Below are 7974 nucleotides of genomic sequence, written 5' to 3' on the forward strand. Positions count from 1 at the left end.
ATATATATATATATACAAATATATTCTTATTGCCGTGCTTTCCAAAGCTTATATATCATCCTCTCCTTGTAAATGCTGTATACTCTTATAATCACTGTATGGTAAGATATGTTTAATATTGTGTAATTTTGATCCATGCAAGTCTTGTTTACCTCTCCTGTTTTCTCATCTAGTTTCCGTAATACATTCTTCATCAATCTAATTTCCTTATATCTCTTGGCTGTTACGTCCAGAGTGTTTTCAGTCATTCTGAGTATTTCACCTATAACTTTGTGTCATGTTCCTAATATTCTCAAAAGAATTCTATATGTCTAATACGGCAGAGGAAACCATTGATACTCTTTATTTATTTCCCGATATTAATCTTCACTGATGTTACTTCTTTATGACATTTTTAAAATTCATTTTTACCTATGTCAATACATTTCGCTTCTGATTCATATTCACTCTTTCCTGATTGCATATATTTCCTATAGTGTCAATTAGTTCTTTCAAGTATAATATTCATATTTTGCTGACTCTCATTTCTCACTGGTCAATACTGGTTTTGCTAAGCTAAATATGTCCACAATCTTATTTTACATACACTAATTTTCTGTTGCAATCGAAGGGGAACGTTTGCTATTTCCACGCAGAATTATATCTAAACCAAAAGCTATCTAAGCCAAGGATTATAATTCCTATGCCAAGTATTTACTCACAGATGAATAGATTTTAGTTTACGCTATAGAACAGATGTATACCGCTAATTCGTTCTTTTCTTTATGCACAATCTGATTGTGGTCAGAGAGAGACCAGCTGGAGCTGTTTCACTTCATGAACTTCGTCAGCGACCGAGGACTTGCTTTAACTGAATATAAGCTGCTACTTGGACGGTTCTAAGTAATCCAACGAGACAGATGCATTTGAATAGTAAACTATAAGATATTTACAAGTGTCGTTGTGGAAAGTTAAAACATTAAAACTAATCCAATTGTACTACTAGATGTGTTATATGAGGAACCACACTATGCTAGTGTCAGTACAGCATATATAACGTTCGCCATGATACATCGCTAGCCACTAAACCTTTTTCTATTTACTCTGCCTGTTTATTTCTCTCCCTGTTCTTTTCTGTCGAAGAGCGAAGGCTCGAAATATAAAAGACTTTCTCACTTCCTGAGCGTTAAAATAATACATCTGTTTGTTGTTTCCACACCCGTCTTTTTTTGTTGTTTTTTTTGTAAATTCTCACTGTGTAACATTAGCTTTTATGCGTATGTGTGTGTGAATGTGTGTGTGTGTGTGTGTATATATATATATGTGTGTGTGTGTGTGTGTGTGTGTGTGTGAAATCGGGCGTATTAACTGTATTAGTGCATGTATCATATGACGCAAGTTGTTAACACGCAGGCTGTTACACCGGTGTAACACACAACCTATAGGTACTAATACGTCAGACATACTAACATTCAGCTTTGAAAAACTAATTCTTCAGAAATAAACTATCCTCTTTTTATCGAGCACAAAAAACATATATGAAATTGATCGAATACGAAATTGATCGATATAACGTCAATAATATAAATATGCACTTTATATATATTAAGTATCTTAAAGCATAACTTCATTGAACAACGATCTGTGTTGTGATTTCGGTAAGCTGTGGATACAGAATTGTTCTGTCATGTATCATATTTGTTATTGCCTTTTAGCTGTGGATTTCTGCAGATTATCAGTTCAAAGATCAGAAGTTTTCCGAACATAAACACCTCCAGGTATTATAAAAATAGCCTTCTAATCTGGCTACAATTAGCAACCAAACGCTGAATAAGTTTATTTCCACTCTATTTTCCTTCTGCAGAACTGTCGCTTTGTCACAAAACCAACTTGACTGAGCAGAATTCTGGTACAATTTATCGAAGCTAGAAAACCATCGAGTATTATATTTTGGAGTGGAATATCTCGGTCAACATCAAGTAGTTTCTGTTTTCTATGTTATGAAGGTAGGATACGGTTTGTCGTAGAATGAATTGCTAGCCCTTGCATGAGAAATATCCATTCTGCAAAATGAATCGAAGTACACAATGTACTGTTATATATTTTGCCTTGACTGGATCGATGAATATCAACGGTATGTAACAAACATGTTTTACAATATATTATGGAACCTGCTGTTTGGTAGACGGGAATTAAATGTGTATCCGTATTCAAAACGTACGTTGTATGCAAGTTTATATCTAATGCGCCGAACATGGCTATTTTCCAGATGGAAGTCTATATTCATTTATCTTCCTAAGCGTAATTGATGCATATTGTTCAGGAAGCATCATTGTTGTAGTTAGTATTATTATTATCATTATTATTATTATTATTATTATTATTATTATTATTATTATTATTATTATTATTATTATTATTGAGTGAGAGAGTAGTGCATCCCATCAAAGTGACACTGGGGTAAAATATACGAAGCCAATTATACCCATCATGACTACCCGTCTGATAAGGGTACACGTCGTATATATGTATATATATATATGTATGTGTGTGTATATGTTCGTGTCTGTGTTTATCCCGCCAACATCGCTTGGCAGCCGATGCTAGTGTGTTTACGTCCCCGTAACTTAGCGGTTCGGCAAAAGAGATGGAATAAGTACTAGGCTTACAAAGAATAAGTCCTGGGGTCGGTTTGCTCGACTAAAGGCGGTGCTCCAGCATGGCTACAGTCAAATGACTGAAACAAGTAAAAGAGTTAATGAGATATCTCTCCATGCTGTGAATTCAGTTCGCCACGTTGTCATTGAGTTTTGTATTAATTTTATGCTATTGTGGGAAACCTTAAGCAGTCTAGGTCATTCAATAATCCTCGAGTGTGGGACCATGTCAGATGCATTCCTGTAGTCCACCCATGCCATCGCCAAACTTTTGTGTCTTTTCTTGCAATCAGCCAATCAGCCTACATAGTTTTATCGATAAAATTGATCGTTCATTATTATTATTATTATTATTATTATTATTATTATTATTATTATTATTATTATTACTATTGTTACTTTTGTTATTATTATTATTATTGTCATTATTATTATTATCAATATTATGATTATCATCGTCATCATCATCAAAACAGTATGTTTAGGCCGGTTGTGAGGTGATTTAGTCATATATTTCCTGTTACCTTTCTTATTCTCAGCCTTGACACTCTTCTTCTACTTCTTCTTCTTCTTCTTCTTCTTCTTCTTCTTCTTCTTCTTCTTCTTATTATTATTATTATTATTATTATTATTATTTTTATTTTCCTTCTTCTTCTTCTTCTTCTTCTTCTTCTTCTTCTTCTTCTTCTTCTTCTTCTTCTTTTCCTTCTTCCTTGTTTGTTTCTTTCCTTCTTTCTTTCTTCTGTATCTGTTTTGTTGATCTTTCTTAATACTGTCGATTCTCCCGTTTTATGTTATTTTCGCTTGCTTAATGCATCTGTTATCGATTGTCTCTTTATTCGCTTATTACAACCATATCGGTTGCTAATGTTATATATCGCCGAGAGTAATATTACATCTTTAACTTGTTTTGCATGATCTTTCAAACGCTGTTGCATTGGACGATATAGAATTTACAATCGAAGAATATCATGGGAAAAAGATTCTTAGGATTATACCATGTGTATTTTTTTCGAATTGGTAAGCAATAAATAACAGTTCCTTTCATAGATTGATTCGCTTTTCAGGAACACGAGCTTGAGAATTGATAAGATTCTTCAATATAAAGCAGAATAAAATGTATGTATTTAATACATATCTAGATGTTATATTAGTGGAGTGGCATTGGTTCCATAAGAGAAATGATACCCGTTGGAATCGCTCATTATATAAAATAAGGGCTAGACTTTTCATAAAGGTGTATAGGGTCCAGTACCAATACATTGGACATAAATTCACTTCTCTGAAATTAATGTTTTTTGGTTGGAATAAGGAACGCTTAACGCTTTGCTTAATTTACTTCTTGTATTAGAAGCTACGCTCCTTGCGGTACGTGAAAGTTAAAAACATGAGAGGGAATATAATACAAAGCGAACAAAAGCAGAATTAGTCAGATTCAGATGTTCCTGTTTTGAAATGACTAATCTTTACCCTTAATGACAATTATCATCAAAAAGAGGTGAGGAATCATAGAATTATATCCAGGACAGAAATAAAAACAAATAGAGTGGGATTGATCCTTAGAGAATGCAGTGACTCCTCTGAGAGTATATCATTAGTATTAGACATTGTCTGCAATGCAAGGTCTTATACGTAATTACCAGGGTTTATAATGTCTGAATATACGAGAGGGCCCCAAAAAGTTCCTGGCTTTCAGCGTATCGTGAAAGTTCAGTTTCAAGGCCCAGCCTTCTGAGTTCTTTTACATTCCCTAGAAAAGCTGAAGGACGATGCAATAAGTGAGTGAATCTGAGAGGGGAATACGTTGAATATAGTCATTATTAACTGATCCTCCTGTATTTCTTTTATTCAAAGCCGGGAGCTTTTCAGCACTCCATCGAATGTGTAGTTTCATTACGAAGAAGACATTGTCTGATCAAGTGATTTAAGATATTTTTTGATAGTTTCCTCTCGTTTCAAAGATTTATACGCAGATGTGATCTAGTGTCGTTCCAGTAATTAGTTACAATAACAAACGTTCCTCTGTTAAAACTGGTTTCACATTCTGATACATTGCCAACGATTTTAGGGTAGGGAAGATTTAGTCGCTTACATGCACCTCAAAACTTGAAAGGCACTTTCTTTTATGGACACAAAAAGAATGAAAAGCCAAGCTATGCTCGCCGCCATTTGATCTCAGAATATAAAAGAGTTGAAAGAAATACTGTAAATATTTTTGTATGATGCTTACTTTTTGGCTTCCGCTAATGAAGCACAAAATACTGAACGATAATACTTTTTGTCAACAAAATGTTCAATGATATTGGAATAAAAGTTACAAAGAACAGAATGGTTAATGTAGTGTAAGCCTCATATATAATTTGACTTTTTAAGAGCGACGCAGCTACCACAAATACACCAAGAATTGAAGTAACCACCAGAAGGATTAGTGTCTTGAAGTAAAAGAATGAAAAATTATTTTCGTCTCACAAAACCCAGATTTATATCTAGCTCGGACTGACAAGGGAAGGTGAACTCAGTTGACCACATACGTTACGGTACCTTATGATTTGTACTAAATGTTTGTTTGTGATTGAAGTACCACAGCAGCAATTTTATGGGAGGGATGTCCTTGATTCCAGTATCAACTTCGGATTTGCCTCAGCAGGGTTTCAACGCAGTATGTAAATACCTGAAAAAAACCCCCTAGACCTTTATAAATTAAGTAACATAAAACATATTCATCTGCGTTAGACGAAAAATATTTCGTGTATGATGGATAGTTAAAACAAATATAGATTAAAATATAACATAAGAAGTAATTATTCGTACAAAACAAAAGCCTCGAACAATGAGTATTATGCGTAGCCATTCGAGTGGGTGTAATGCATGTCTGCCATTCACTCTTAATAATCTAGAAAACTGCAACTAATTACATAGTAACTATTCGATTTCATCGTCAGACAATTCAAAGCTGTCGTTTTCTGTGAGATAAAATTTAAGACGCAAGAAACATTATATAAAGAGAGAGAGAGAGAGAGAGAGAGAGAGAGAGAGAGAGAGAGAGAGAGAGAGAGAGAGAGAGAGAGAGAGAGAGAGAGAGAGAGAGAGAGAAATAAATGTCAAAATGTTTCTGATTTCTTTCCATTTTCACAGCATTTAGCAGATATCTGTTTTTGAAAAGTTTTCAACTGCTGGTAATATGTCAGAAATGACAAAACTTCAGGCATAGATTTCTAAATGTAGGCACAAGACCGGCAATTGGATTGCGACATGATTGCATAAATAAACTGTATATACTGTAGTCCAATAACTATGCAACATTTTCAGTATATCAGAAAAGATACGCTTGTTTTGCACAATGTATCCAAATCTAAAACGATACATTTATCTTTGGAAATCTACCATTCAACGCCTTCTCCGGCCAGTCAGCTAATTTCTGTTATTTGTTCTGACTTTTAACTTCATCTGGGTTTTTGGCTTCCCTATCTCTTGCTGTGACACTAGCAGCTTTTAATAAACTTTCTTCCCTATAACTTACATGGGAGTCTATATCTACTCTAGCAAACTCCATGCTGTCTACTGATATTAACCGTCTTCCACCTTCCTTTCTAGGTAAGCATAATGTTGCTATCCCTGTCCTTGAGTCCATGCTAGGTTTTCAGTCTAGTTTTGCTAATTCAATTTTTGTCCAATCTACAAAAGCAGCTGAGCATCTAAGTAATGATACTTCAGAAGTATTCACAGCCTTCACTAGATTCGGACCATTTAAATTTGACTTCATTAGCTTCCTCACTTTTCTGATGTACTTCTCAATCTTGGTTTTCGTTTCTCTAGTTAGTATTCTGTCAAATTCTAATATTTATACCAGATACACCTTTCAATAATTTGAATATCTGGCCATCTGGTATTTGGATGCCTTCACTGTTGACTACCAGTCCCGTTCTTATGACTGATGTTGCACAGTTATTATTATTATTATTATTATTATTATTATTATTATTGCCTTTGCATAGCCTCTAATGCTGGAGATGTACTACAGTGTCAGCTGTTCACTACCAGTGAACGAAGGTAACACATCTTATTTTTCGAGCACCATCCGTAATATACGAGCGGTTCATTAATATTATTATTATTTTTATTATTATTATTATTTTTTTTTTTTTTTCAGAATATCCGAAATGAACTGATAAGAAATGCGACTGAGACTATGAAATTACAAAGAGTAAAATATATGAGGTATGTGTGAAAAATTCCCTAAATATTTGGTACTGTAGAGAGGATGAAATTGATACATGAGATGACATGTGATCTAAACTTACTTTTCACTTTGAGTGATATGAATCATTGGAGTGATCAAAAGTGATCTGTTGTTTTACATTGTTTGATCTATCCCAACAGCTATATCTATTTGAAACCTAATATTAGTTTTCAAACAATCTGATTGTTAAGGAAAACTAATCGTAAATTATCTTGTTAAATAAGTCGATTGGAACAGTCCGTGTTGTATCAAGGACATAAATACAAACGTGCAAACACGAACAGACACACGCACATGTGCACTCACATACGCACACACACACACACACATACACACTTGTATACTCACATATCTATATTCAATACATATATGTATATATATGCATATGTGTATACACAAACATACACATATAAAGAGACAGAGAAAGAAAGAAATGGAGAATGAGCGAGCGGTTCCAGCTAAACTATATAAAATGCCTGAAACATTGAAATATCAACTTATGAAGGAATGAATGATGTATAAGAGCTAAATCTTAATGACATGGTTAGTTCGAGCAAATCCTCTCTATGAGTGCTGCACAAGCAATTTCGAAGCATATTGTAGTTCTATTTATACCAAGAATACTATTTATAACAACAGTCAAGAGATAGATATAAATTTACTTCTTGTTTCTCTAAGAACAGACATAAACTTCATGTTGACAAAGAGTCCAGGACTCCAACTAAAGAGTATAAAACGCACCGAATTGTCTCCCCTTATCCACATTTCCTGTTTGACACATAAACATTCAGCCTTTTTATACACAACACTAATCTAAAATACATGCATCCTAATCTTTCTAACAATTATCTACATGGATTACCATTGAACTTCAAAAGCTCCAAGACAATATAATGTATTGGCATATTTATTTTTTTAATATTTTTTTACTTTTTTGTAAAAAACATTATTTTCATTTTCCCTCTTCTTGAAAGTTTGCCATGCAATAAAGGCCGGTTACAGATCCTTTTTAATCCTCCTTATACACAACTATATGTAAATATACTTTCAGTTTAGCATTCTGCCTTATTATTATTATCATCATTTTTTTAATTTTTT

The 7974-nt window shown here is 33.7% G+C and overlaps 1 protein-coding gene across 7 annotated transcripts in view; it reads left to right on the forward strand.

Annotated features, from left to right (window-relative positions):
• The window catches only part of LOC106873878 (uncharacterized), a 375863-nt gene that overhangs the window by 214633 nt on the left and 153256 nt on the right, over positions 1-7974 (forward strand). For 6 of the 7 annotated variants that reach the window (XM_052975052.1, XM_052975051.1, XM_052975053.1 and 3 more), the window contains one exon: positions 6787-6854. The exons of the other annotated variant lie outside the window; for it this stretch is intronic. The gene's annotated coding sequence lies outside the window, so the exon portion shown is untranslated. The remainder of the gene's footprint in view (positions 1-6786; positions 6855-7974) is intronic. 7 annotated transcript variants of the gene reach the window in all.

Source organism: Octopus bimaculoides, chromosome 20, assembly GCF_001194135.2.
Source record: "Octopus bimaculoides isolate UCB-OBI-ISO-001 chromosome 20, ASM119413v2, whole genome shotgun sequence".
NCBI classification, from domain to species: domain Eukaryota; kingdom Metazoa; phylum Mollusca; class Cephalopoda; order Octopoda; family Octopodidae; genus Octopus; species Octopus bimaculoides.